At 51.5% G+C, this 13616-nt stretch overlaps 1 protein-coding gene across 2 annotated transcripts in view; it reads right to left on the reverse strand.

Annotated features, from left to right (window-relative positions):
* Window positions 1-8827, reverse strand: part of STK40 (serine/threonine kinase 40) — a 42900-nt gene extending 34073 nt beyond the window's left edge. The window contains exon 1 of one of the 2 annotated variants that reach the window (XM_047793363.1): window positions 8432-8827. The gene's annotated coding sequence lies outside the window, so the exon portion shown is untranslated. Of the gene's footprint in view, window positions 1-8022; window positions 8214-8431 lie in introns of those variants that run through there. The other variant, XM_047793362.1, reaches the window with a different exon arrangement.
* Window positions 8828-13616: the final 4789 nt, after the last annotated feature.

Raw genomic sequence — 13616 nt, forward strand, 5'->3', positions numbered from 1 at the left:
TCAAGAGAGGACTGGTTCACTCCATCATGGGACATCCAGACAGGGGATGCTATGCAGATTGCTGGTAGATGAAGATCTCTAGGACACATTACATTAAAAAAAAAAAAGTAAACTGCAGTATTATTTGTATAAGATGATCCCATCTGGGTAGAAAAAAATTTACAGATCCTTGAATATGCATAGGAAATTTCTAGAAGCAATTTAACAGTGGACACTTCTAGGCAATCGAACAAGGGGCCCAAGAAGAAGATGAGAGTTTTACCGTAGGCTACTATAATAATATTTAAAACTCCAAAAACTTTCTGAACCCATTAGAGTTATTAAGAGCAGTAATGGAATCACTGGGGCTTAGAGAAGGCACACCTGAGAGCAGGCACAAGAACACCTGATGCAAGGCTGCAGCAGGGGAGTGGCGGGAGGAAGGGACAAAGCTGCACTCCAGGCACGCTTCAGCTCTCCCACGCAAGTTGGAAACTCACTTATAAGGAACTTCCTGTTGGTCACCTGGTTTCCATAAGGGCCAAGAAGACCACCACCACACAGTCCAAACTGGAGACCTGGAGGCTGGTGCACGATGCCTCTTTTGAGCCACTCAGACCCACCAGCAAAGAGCTCACTTGGGCCTCTCCAGAGCCAGCCCCTGCCACAGACAAGAACACCTTGTGTCTAATGCTCATCACTACTTTAGGAGCAAGGAGCTCTAAGTTCATTTTACAGAGGAGGAAACTGGAGTTGGAGATAGCAAGTGACTTGTTCAAGGTCGCTCAGCTAGCAAGTGGCAAAACCGCGTTCTGAAGCCAGTCTGATCTGAGCCTTAAGTGCTGGGTGACATGGTTGAGAGTCTCCTTACCCACTACTCACAGGGCATGAGGGGAGGGACCTATCTCCAGGCGATGGCAGTTTCCATTCTTCTGGAAAAAAAAGGGACTGTTTCAGCTTTGTCAAGGTCCCTTCCAGCTCCACGGCTTTATGAATCCAAGATTCCATGTGGGCTGGTCTCCCGGGGGCCAGAGCCTGGCCAGGATGGAGGAATGGGAGGGCATGGATCTAGGGTTGAGCGTGGACTGCAAATCTGGCTCTGCTCTTGCTGGCTGAATAACAGTGGACAGGTTCCTTAACCCCTCTGGGCCCGGGGGCTCTCTGTAGAACAGAGACAACCCCTCCTTTCTCAGATTGGGAGAAGGCCTCAATACATATTGCAAAGTACTTAGCAAAGGACCTGGAAGGTGGTGGGGATCCTCCTTTTTCTGGCTGTTTTCCTCCTTCTTCCTTCAGAAGGGACCAGCTTGGGAGTGGAGTGGGAAGAGCACATACCCACAGAAGTCACCCCAAACATGGTAACGCCAGGAGCTCTGTGTCTGCTGCAAAAGGAGGCGGGACTCTTGCTCTCCAGAGGTGGTGATGCCAGCACTGAGGCTCCAAAAGCCCCAGAGAATCTGGGGCTGTACAAGTGCCAAGGTCTCCCAAGGTGCTGAACTGAGCCTCTCCCTAGAGGTACCTGCTATCCCGTCACACCTCGAACCAGCTCTGCCCTAAACTCAAAGACAGGTGACAGGCACACCAGTCCTGCTCTTGCCACGTTCTACTAGTGTCCAGGCCACTTTCTCTTCCTCCTGGACCTCTGGATCACAGACTCCCTAAAGGCGAAAGATCTTCTGTCTGTCTCTTTTGCCAAGTAGGTGGTGGTCTGTAGAGGGGACAGCTTGAACCTAAATGACAAGAGCCCATCTTAGTTTTCTCTGGAGCTTTCCAGCAATCAGAGTTTCTTTGGAATCATCAGATCTGTAAACTGCTGGACTGGGTAAGCTCTAGGGAAGCCCAGCTCACACAGACCACCAAGAGCCAAAAGAGGGTGACCACCCTGAACCATCACTTCTTCAGGGAGAGGTTCTCAGTGCCTCTTTGGGAAGAGGAACCTCAATCCAAAAGAGTACCTTTGTGCTCTGGGAGAAAATCAGGTTGCTCTAGTTCATTAAAAGGAGGCCTAGGAGCTCCCTGGTGGTTTAGGGGGTTAAGGATCTGGTGCTGTCACTGCAGCGGCTTAAATCTCTGCTGTGGCATGGGTTCCATCCCTGGCCCAGGAACCTTCACATAATGCAGGCGTGGCCAATAATAGTAAGAAGTTTGAAGAATTTGTTGCTCTTTTTTAAAGTTTTAATTTATTTATTTTTGCTTTTTAGGGCTGCACCCGTAGCATATGGAGGTTCCCAGGCCAGGGGTCAAATTGGAGTTGTAGCTGCTGGTCTACGCCACAGCCACAGCAACACAGGATCCAAGCCGCGTCTGTGACCTACACCACAGCTCATGGCAAGGCTGGATCCTTAACCTACTGAGCGAGGCCAGGGATCAAACCCGAAACCTCACGGTTCCTAGTCAGATTTGTTTTTGCTGCACCACGAAGGGAACTCCTCTACTTTCTTTTTTCTTTTTGCTTTTTAGGGCCACATGCGCAGCATTTGGAAGTTCCTGGGCTAGGGGTTGAACCGGAGCTGCAGCTGCTGGCCTACAACACAGACACAGCCACGCCAGATCCAAGCTGGATCTGCAACCTACATCACAGCTCACAGCAACACTGGATCCTTAACCTGCTGATCAAGGCCAGGGATTGAATCTGCATCCTCATGGATATTAGTCAAGTTCGTTATTGCTGAGCCATGATGGGAACTCCCTCTTCTACCTTCTTTACACCACAAATGCAAGGATAAATCCCGCAAAAAATTTCCCTAATTCCAAAGAGCCTATCTGAAGCCCTCTCCACAGTCCAACCTGACTCAGGTCTAGCGGGGAACCTCTATAGAGCTCAGGGGAGTAAGAGCACAAAAGCAGTGCCCTTTCATTTCCCTAGTGGTTCTGGGCAAGTCCTAGACATCCCTCCTACCTGAGAAGAGGGACTGAGCTGGATGACCTGGCCTCTGGAGTAAATCCAACCTCAAGGTCTCTTTCTAGATAAGCTCTCCAGGGAGCACTGGGAACACCGTCTCTCCCCTGAGGGCACGCCGCTGGCCTGGACCCCATCCCTTGCCGAATCAGTGTGGACAGCACCAGACTGAAGAGCTGCGCTTTAGGGCCACTGGAAGGCTGAAAAAGTCACAGGAGTTTTTTAGACTCAGCCGCTTGAGTTTCTGAAACACTGAAGAAGTCTGCCTCCCTAGGTAAATCTGGCCAGAGGAAGATGAAGGAAGGGAAGCTGCCCTTTCCCCAGATGCTGACTCCGGCAAAACCAGAGAGAAGCCTGGCCTAAAGCCGGACAGAATGCCACAGACTTTGCAACTGATCCTCTCCCATGAGAGGGCTTACTGAATGAAGCTGGTGGATTTCACAGGCCATTCTCTTTCGAGGTCTCGATCTCTGCACTATTGTTCACTCCGTCAGCCAAATCAGGAACCTTGGGGTCACTTACCATCACCAGTCATCACTTTCAAACACTCCCAGAGTCCAGCTGATTTCCCTCAAAACAGCTTTGACCTCTGCCCTTCCTCTGCGTCCCAACTGCCTCTGCCCTGATCCAGGCCCCTGCAGCCCTGACTGTGATTACTGTGAAAGCTTCCGGCAGAGACTCCAGACTTGTTCTCTCCCCAGTCCATCCTCCCAGAGGGCTCTTGGGAAGATGCAGATCGAACAGTGTTTCCTCCACTTAAGACAAGGCGTCCCGTCACCAGGAGAAAAAGTTCAAACATCTTAGCACTGGTGCTCCCCTCTCCAGCATCTCCTCAAGCCAGGTCCCCTCACGTCCTGGCCTAGAGCCTCTTGTGGTTTCTCCAGTGCACACACACCAGACTGCATCCACCCCTGTGCCTTGCTGCTCCCCTGCCTGGAGCGCTTCAGGAACCCTCAGAACTCAGTGAGCCCTCAAGATTCAGTTCATTCGTCAAGTTCCCAAGTTCTCCCCAGTCACCTGAGCCCCCAGGAGAATCACTGCTTCCTCTAAGCGCCCACCACGTGCTGCACAGACTTCTGTGAGACGCTGAAGTCTCCAAGTGTTAAATGGTTAGGAGGCTGCACGGTTCCTGTTAGGCCACAGGCTCCTCCGGGGCAGGGCCTGCCTGTCCGTTCTCCTTCTGCATCTGGTACCCAGCACATCCCCAGCCACACATGGGAGCTCATGTGTGTGGAACTGGGGCTCTGGCTTTTAAGCTACCACACACATCAATGTGTGCTTTTTGTGGTATTAATTCAGATACCAGACTAGGGGCACTAATAGGGACACACATGGAAGAAACTGTAAATACTTTTCGTCCTAGTATACTTTAAAAAATGATTTTCTTTTTCCCCTCAGCAGTCCTGTTTTTAAAAATGGTTCTTTCAAAGAGCTGAGCCCAATCATCTGCATGGCTCCCATACAGACTGGGTAAACTCCCCATAGATTTCTTTTTTGGAGAGAATACAATAAAATTCTGTAATCTTGTGGTTTCTGTAGGACACCTCTGACAGCTCAATGGCACACAAGTTTTAGTTGCCACTGACTGCTTCAACTAATCCTCAGTTCTGCAGCCTATGACAGCAGCTAATATTGACCAAGCATTTCTTACTCAGTGTGGGCTACATGCCCACGCCTACAACACCTTACTTATCTCACAACTGCCTACTGGCAAGGGGCTCTTACTGCCCTCACCTCACAGATGAGAAAGCTGGGAAAGGAAGGAATAAGTAACCTCTACTGACCAGCAGGGCTGGGCTTAGAACTGAGAGTCCATCTGAGAGCAGAGCCAAATAGGCTCCCTCCACCCCCTGCCCTTTTTGGCTGCCCCCTGGCATATGGAGTTCCCAGGCCAGGAATCAGATCCGAGCCACACTTGTGAACTAGGCCACAGCTGTGACCTACACCACAGCTGCAGCAACGCGGGATTCTTAACCCACTGTGCCAGGCCAGGGATCAAACCTGTTTCCCAGTGCTCCACAGACACTGCCAATCCCTTTGCACCACAGCGGGAACTCCCAGACAGGCTTGTAACCTCTACGATCTGACCTTCCCAAAAGGTCAAGTTAAAGGCATAAAGCAGCAAGTAGAGCAGCCCTTACAACTGACCTTCTGAGAGGACAGCCTCACCATCTCAGCTGCCTGAGTGACCTGCAGTCTCAGGAAGAGAGGGCCACAGGCTCATATGTGGGCTGCTAGGCAGAGCAGCCTGGGGAATGCAGAGAGCTTGTCACTTGTCATTGGCAGCATACAGTGCTGTCAGCAAAGGCCAACACCAACTCACTGCATACCAACTCTCCTCTCTCAGATGCCTGCAGGGGGCCTCAGAAAAGGTCTCCAGTCCTTTAGTCTCTCCTCTCCTCTCCTCTCCCTTCCCTCCTCTGCTGAGGCTCCGGAGAGCTCTAAGACACAGATTCAATCATGGTACTCCTCTGCTTAAGTCCTTTTTGCTGGCCCCCTACTGGTTTTGGTACAAAGTCACAAATTATTAATGTGGCATTTCCTTGTCAACCTGAACCGCTTTACCCAGCACCAAGGTGACTTTCACACCAACCATATTATAGAACAGTCTGAAGTTTCTGGAATGAACTATGAGTTTACATGTCTAAGTAGCACACGTTGTCCCTTTGTTCTTATCTGGCCGACCCTTTCCATCCTTCTAGCCAAAGCTCGAGCATCATCACTTCTGCCAAGCCTTCCCCAAAACATTCTCTCACACTCAGGCTGAGCTAGACTTCTAGACCACGTTTTAAAGACGTGTTTCTCCCTTAACCAGACCATGAGCTTCTTGAAATAAGAATAATAGCTAACACCGGGAGTTCCCGTCGTGGCTCAGCGGTTAACGAACCTAATTAGTATCAATGAAGATGCAGGTTTAAACCCTGGCCTTGCTCAGGGAGTTAAGGATCCGTCGTTGCTGTGGCTGTGACATAGGTGGGCAGCTGTAGCTCCAATTTGACCCCTAGCCTGGGAACCTCCATATGCCACAGGTGTAGCCATAAAAAAAAAAAAAAAAGAATAGCTAACATTTATTGAACTCATTACGTGGCAGACATTGTGTGGTTCTATGTGTTTTACATATGTTAACTTTCCCTTTTCTTTTCTTTCTTTCCTTTTTTTTTTTTTGGCCTTTTCTAGGGCCGCTCCCAAGGCATGTGGAGGTTCCCAGGATAGGGGTCTAATTACAGCTGTAGCTGCTGGCCAGCCTACACCACAGCCATAGCAACGCTGGATCCTTAACCCACTGAGCAAGGCCAGGGATCGAACCCACAACCTCATGGTTCCTAGTTGGATTCGTTAACCACTGAGCCACAACAGGGACTCCTCTTTTCTTTTCTTTCTTTTTTTTTTTGTTGTTGTTGTTGTTGCTGCTATTTCTTGGGCCGCTCCTGCGGCATATGGAGGTTCCCAGGCTAGGGGTTGAATCGGAGCTGTAGCCACCGGCCTACACCAGAGCCACAGCAACGCGGGATCCGAGCCACGTCTGCAACCTACACCACAGCTCACGGCAACACTGGATCGTTAACCCACTGAGCAAGGGCAGGGACCGAACCCTCAACCTCATGGTTCCTAGTCGGATTCGTTAACCACTGCGCCACGACGAGAACTCCTCTTTCTTTTTTTTTTCCTGCTTTTTTGGTCCTCATTTGCAGCATATGGAAGTTCCCAGGCTAGGGGTCTAATCAGAACTACAGCTGCTGGCCTATGCCACAGCCACAGCAATGTGGGATCTGAGCCGCGTCAGCAACCTACACACCACAGCTCACAGCAATGCCAGATCCTTAACCCACTGAGCAAGACTAGGGATCGAACCTGCATTTTCATGGATAGTAGGATTCGTTTCCACTGCGCCACAACGGGAACTCCCTACATGTGCTAACTTTTTAAATCTTCTTAACAATCTATGTTATCACCCCTGTTTTATAGCTGAGGCTCAGAGAGGTGAAACAATATGCCCAAGGTCACACACCTGCAAATCTGCAGAGCTGGAATTTGAACTCAGGAAGTCTGGCTCCAAAGCCCACTCTTAACCCCTTAACCAAGTAATATAGGGTACTTGCCTCTCCAGGCAAGGACACTGTTAGCATGTGGGGAATGAATGAATGAATGAATGAATGAGAACTATCTCCAGACTGCCTGGATCTCAGGAATAAACAACCGGCACAGCAGGGCTGTTAAGGAGCACTGGCCCAGCTCGAAGGCACTGTTTACAAACAAGGATTCTTTTGGCCTTACAATTACATATCCTGCTCTTCCTTAGCTCATGCAAAGCCAAGCCAAGAAGGAAAGCGCCCAGCCCAGAGTGACTACCCTCTTCTTCACTGCTCTCAAAACTGAGCAAAGCCAACCGGTTTCCCCCTGTGACTTAACACAGCACAAAGTCTATCCTGCCAACGAAGGCGGCTGTCATCTCTTCCTTCCGCCAAAAAACGGGCATCAAACCTAGGGAGTGGGGGTGAGAGAAATCCCAATGCCCCTACCTACGGGCTGGAAGGTGGGGCCAAGTGGTGTGGGAATGGGCGGGCCTGATAAGGCATGGCAGGTGAAACAGTGACCATAGCAGCAGGCTCTCTCTTTGGAAAAGGCTGACCAAACGTAGCACCGGCAAGCACAGGTAGCTCAGACTCGCACCTGTATGCCGCCCGGAATTCGAAAATTCCCCAATAGCGATAGTGCCCGTGCCAGCGGGTTAGGGTTCCTGGAGGAAGCCCTGGCTGGTCCTCCCTGGGGACTCGTTCCAACTTCCAAATCACTCTCGGGATCAGGAGGGCAGCATGGAGAGGCAGAGGGTGTCTTTTGGGAAAAATCTGGCTGGTTCAAATCCGGCACCTTCACTGACTGGCGGAGTGACTCCGGACTAGGCTGGCAGTGCCACCTCCCAGGGTTGCGGGGGGACCGAGACTCTCCACAGCCGTCCGGTACTCGGCACCCGGGAAGGGCAGACCCGGTAGAGGACCGGGTATTCGCTGTTGCCGTTTCTGTTGCAGCCAGACAGCCTCAGGCTGTCACCCTGGTCCCCGCGCCACAGCCCCCAAGGCCCGCCCCGCCAACCTGCACCCCCCCCCCCGGCGCCCGACTCCCCGCTCCCAGAGCCCCTCTCTTACCTTCCCCCGGTGCTCAGCGCTACTCGCCCATAGTCCGTAGCCCGGAGCCGGGGCTGCTCGGCGCTCCGTCCCGGGGGGCCGGGGCCGGGCCGGGGGCGTGGGAGCCGCTCACAGTCGCCTCTCAGCACAGCAGCCCCAGCCGCCACCACCGCCGCCGCCTCCCTCCATGGCTGCGGCGCCGCCACCTGACAACGGAAGTGACGCACCGCCCCCTCCTCCCGGGCCGAGCCACAGCCCCGCCCCTCGCTGGTGTCTACCGCCCAAGGCGCAGGGATTGGGCGCCATCTTGACGATGGGCGGAAGCCTTCAGGCAAGAGGCCAGAATCCGACGGAGGATTGGTTAAGGGCGGGGCCCTGGCCGAAACCTGGGGAACGATTGGAGGCTTAGACTCTAAGGGGCGGTACTTACCGCTTATCTATGTCAGCTGTGAGCCAGGCCAGGAGGCACCGCTCCCGCCCCGACTTCACTGAGCCTCTGGTGCCCTACACTTGCCCTCCCGGGCTTGGAGACGTGTCCAGCAGTCTGAAGATCGGCCAGCTGTAGTGTATTTATCAAAAAAGTGATTCTTCCTTGACCCCCATTTCTCGGTTTCTGGAGTCCTGAGCGGAGAGCGCTGCCGTGAGGTTCAATCAATGACTGGAATTCCTGTCGCAGCCCTCACAATTCATTTCCCTCTGGGCCTCTCGCTTTTTTAGAAACCCCGCTTCAATCTGAAGATCTCTGGAGTCTTGACCAAGGAGGTTTACAGTAAAGAGTTCCTATTAGCTATTCCAGCCACCTAACCTCAGCCCCTCCTGCAGCAGTTTCGGTCCCTTTCTCCTCCTCCTCCAGCAACCACGCCCTCCATGAATCAGCTTCTTGCACCAGCAGATGAGCCCTTTAAAGGGATTGCATCAGGCTGGTGACTCACTGCGGCCCTTTGAGAGCCTGGCTTCCCTCTGCTGGTTTGCAGAAGCAGCTAAAAGGGCTCCGTCGCAGCAGCACTAGCGACCAGGGCTCTATTCCTTTGTCTCCGAGGTGTGAGCCAGGGTGTTTGCCGCGTCTGACTGTTGCGTCTGACTGTTTAACTCCGGGGGTGTCATTCTGTATCCCTGTGTGGGCACACGTGTTCAATCCTGTGTGCGTTGCTGCGTTTCCCTCGGGTGTGTGGCTGTCACTTATCTGTCATTGCCTACACAGGCAGTACTAGGACAGGAGAGTTGGTGTGAGTCTGGCTACCTCCTCCTGTGTCCATCTCTTTGTCTCTGAGTGCCTGGTGCACGCTGAGCTGACAGGGCTGAATAACAATAATAAAGAGCGCTCCCACTGTGCTGTCACATACTATGTTAAGCACTTTAGAGACATCAGCCATTAAGGGTCTGTGAATAGATGGAGAAGCTAGAGCTCCAAGAGGGAAAATAACCTGTCCAAAGACACACAGCTAATAATGGCAGGGCTGTGATTTGAACCAAGACTGGCAGATGCCGAAAAGTTTGGATTTGAGTCCTTGCTGTATCCCTTACAAGGTGAGTGACTGTGTGCAAGTTCTCTAACCTTCTCTGTCAAAGTAGAGGTAACACTTGGTGGAATCAAGTGGGTTAAGAATCTGACTGCAGTTGCTCAGGTCGCTGTGGAGGCTTGGGTTTGATCCCCAGCCTGGTGCAGTAGGTTAAACGACCCAGCAGCTGAAGCCTGGATTCAATTCCTGGCCTGGGAACTTCTGTATGCTGCAGGTGAGGCCATTTAAAAAAAAAAAAAAAAAAAAGAATGCTCATAGTTACTGAGCAGTGGAAGGCTGAAAGTCAAGTACAAGGAAGCCTGGCCCAGCCTGGCCCCGCAAGCTCCTCTCTCTGACAAAGGGAAAAGCCTAGGGATTCCGGAAGCCCTGACTCTGACAGGAATGAGTGTTGGGTTTTCCAGAGCTCTAATTATCAGCTAGATGAATCACTTGGAGCTGACACCACCATCCCACCCCCAAGAGGCTCTCAGCAGATTCAAAATAGAGAATTTTAACAAAGAGGAGGAAGAGAAAGAGGAGAGTAGAAGAGGTAATGAATAGAAAGGAAAGGTGGCAGTCAGAGGAAATGAAAAATTGTCACCAGGACACCAACATGAGACCTCTCTCTCTCTCTCTCTCACACACACACACACACACACACACACGGTGACATGCTCTCCTGCTGGCTCTCTAACTCTGGGCATACTAGCAGACAGCACTGCCATAACAAAGTGATGCCTGTCACAACAGCATGAGATGGTTGCTTGATGAGGTACAGGCAGATCTGCCTATCACAGAAGGAGAGGAGGAGACCTTCAACCCCAGGGAACGTCCTTAGGCTTCTGGAACAGAGCAAACCCTTCCCACTGGCTGGCTTCTGCCTTCTCTTTGTGGCCTAGCCCCTAAACCCGAGGTAAGGCAAGTTCTGAGTGCCAGTGGTGGCTGGGTACCACCACTGTGATGAGCAGAGGCACTGCTTATCTTACCCTGTCACCAGTGTCAGGACTGCTGGGAGGCACACCAGTATAGTGTCATAGTTGAGAGCATAGAGTTTGAGAAATACAAGTTCAAATCCTCACTGCTGTACACTAGCTCTTTGACCTTGAGCAAGTCACTTAACCTCTCTGAGGCTGTTTGGTCATCTGTAAAATGGGGCTACTAATACACATCCCCGGGGCAGTTGTCATGATGAAATGCAATGATTCTTTCATGCCACAAAGATGTATGGAGTGGCTGTTACGTGCAGAACGTGGAACTGGGTGCTAGAGATCGAGTGGGACTGAAGAGACCACAGCTCTGCCCTCCTGGGGCACGTAAAGCCCCTAGCACAGGGCCTGGCAGACAATGAGAGTCAACAAGTGGGAGCTATTTATGATGACCATCTGGCGCTCTGCCATTACCTTAATCATGGGACCCGGGGTTGGGGGGGGAACCCTCATCCTTCCCCCTGAGGAAAGTAGGCCTCAGTTCCCTCCACTGTAAAATGGCAAGAGTTGAACTGGGTCATTGGTTCCTAACCTTCTTACTTGAAAGCTTCTATTAGTATTTTCCATCCACGAGAGCCTCCTATCTGGTAAGATTTTTTATCTCCTGTACAACCTGCATCAAGTCATTTCTTCCTTTTTCATTCTGGCCTCATTTTATAGCCATTGGAGTTTGTGATCCGGAGCAGCAAGCCAGTAGGGCCACCATGCTTGCTGCTGCTATAATTCCGGCCTGATGCAAAGACCAAGCCTGTCTGGTTAACCCTTCATACACTATGTGCTGTTTCCCTGGTCCTTCTGGAACATTAAATGAGAACTCAAGGGACCCCTGCTGCCCCCTCCCCCCTCCTCCCCCCCGCCCAGGGACCCTTCAGTGGAGGGTGCCAGATGGGAACTCATTGAACTGGATGTTCTCCTTCAAGTCCCATCCAGCTGAGAGCTGGAGACACTGCCTCACTTGTGTGACCCCCAGGGAAGATGGGAACCTCAAGCCGAAGGCCACCCAACCCTCCTCAGAGCCCCCTGGACTCTTCTCTCCAGGACCAGGAGGGGAGAGAGGGGCATGCAACACTACCTGAGCACTCAGAATTCCTGGGGGCTCAGTCAGCACCTTTGGCCCCCACATCGGTGTGTGCGCAGGCAGGAACAATGGCGGTAGCAACGAGGAGCACAAAACCCAAACTCCAATGGGATGATGACGTTTTCTTTTTTTGTCTTTTTAGGGCTACACCTATGTTACATGGACGTTCCCAGGCTAGGGGTCGAATCGGAGCTGCAGCTGCGGGTGGCCTATACCACAGCCAGAGCAACGCAGCATCCGAGCCACATCTTTGACCGGCACACCTTTGACCTGCAATGCCAGATCCTAAACCCACTGAGTGAGGCCAGGGATCAAACCTGCATCCTCATGGATACTAGTCCGGTTCATTACCGCTGAGCCACGATGGGAACTCCGGGATGATGACTTTTGGAAACACATTTTCCATCTTTTCCTTGGTGTCCCTCAGCCCCTCCCTCATGCAGATAGTTAGTTACTCTGCATACATTATGCCAGGAACAAGGGATACAACAGAATGCAGAGTTCATTTTTAGCTTCTGAATTCCAGAAGCCTCGCCTTCAGGGAGGAATGGGGAGAATATCTGTGCAGATCCATATATAGAAAACGGTAGCAAGGGGGATCTGGGAGACTGAGACTTGGGGGTTGGTCCCTGAGAAGAGAGAAGCTTCCCCTCAGCCTCTTAACTGGAGGGCATTTGCTGGGTCTCGGGCACCATGGCACAGGAAGGGTTGTGCTCCTTTTTTCCTGGTGGAGCACCAAGAAGTAACAAAACCCTCTGAAGAAGCAGTTGTGTGCTGCACCAGGGCAAACGGGGCCTAACTAACCCAAGACCCTAAGAATTTCCTGGCCCTGCCTGGCCTGGAAAAAGTAGAAGAATCTGAACACTGTGAGGGGTATGGGTCACCCTTGAAGAGGAGGTCAGGGGGCCATTTGGATAGAGAGGAAGGACTCAGCAGCATCCTCAGCGGGCTGATGACAGAAGACCAGAACAAAACGAGGACACCTCAGTGGGCGCTGGTGTGACTGGACCAGGCCACCACCAGATCAGATTACCCTTCCCATGGAGCTCCTGTCATGGCTCAGTGGTTAACAAATCTGACTAGTATCCATGAGGATGCAGGTTTGATCCCTGGCCTCGCTCAGTGGGTTAAGGATCCATTGTTGCTCTGAGCTGTGGTATAGTCACAGATGCAGCTCAGATCTGGTGTTGCTGTGGCTGTGGTGTAGGCCAGTGGCTACAGCTCTGATTGGACCCCTAGGCTGGGAATCTTTATATGCCACAGGTGTGGCCCTAAAAAGGAAAAAAAAAAAAAAGAAAGACGACACTTCCCATGCTACAGCACCTTGGAAGGAAGTGCCCTAGAATTCAACCAATTCTGAAGAAAGTGGTGGGGGAACTCTGAAGTTCTGCCACTCTGGCAAAATATGCATTCAGTTGAGTTAGAGAAAATTCAAGTTATATTTCTCACACCAGCTATACTCCTCACCCACAAGCCCTTGTATCATGTGCCTCACCTGCCCCTCTCCCCTCAACAGTCACAATGGTTAATTCTGGTATTGCCCCAACCCCCAAGCTTCCCTACCTCGGGTCTTTTGCACTGGTGATTTTCTCTGCCTTCCCTTCGCTCTTTATTTTTGTTTATGTTTGTTTTGTTTTGGCTGTGCCTGTGGCAGGTGGAAGTTCCTGGGCCAGGAATCAAACCCTAGCCACAGCAGCAACCCAAGCATTAAGTGACAACACTGGATCCTTAACCCACTGCACCACAAGTGAACTCCCTTCGATCCTTAAATGGTAGGCTCCTTCTCAGTTTAAGTTTCACTTCTTCAGAGCATGCTTTCTGAAATAAATTCATCTCTCTATTCTCCCTCAAAGTGCCCTATATATTTCCTTCATGACATTTATAGGTTTTTGGGTTTTTTTTTTCCCCTTTTTAGGGCCACACCCGCGGCATATGGAAGTTCCCAAGCTAGGGGTCGAATCGGAGCTACAGCTGCTGGCCTATGCCACAGCTACAGCCACACAAGACCTGAACTGCATCTGCAAACTATGCCACAGCTTGCGGCAACGCCAG

This window comes from Phacochoerus africanus, chromosome 8, assembly GCF_016906955.1.
Source record: "Phacochoerus africanus isolate WHEZ1 chromosome 8, ROS_Pafr_v1, whole genome shotgun sequence".
Classification (NCBI taxonomy): domain Eukaryota; kingdom Metazoa; phylum Chordata; class Mammalia; order Artiodactyla; family Suidae; genus Phacochoerus; species Phacochoerus africanus.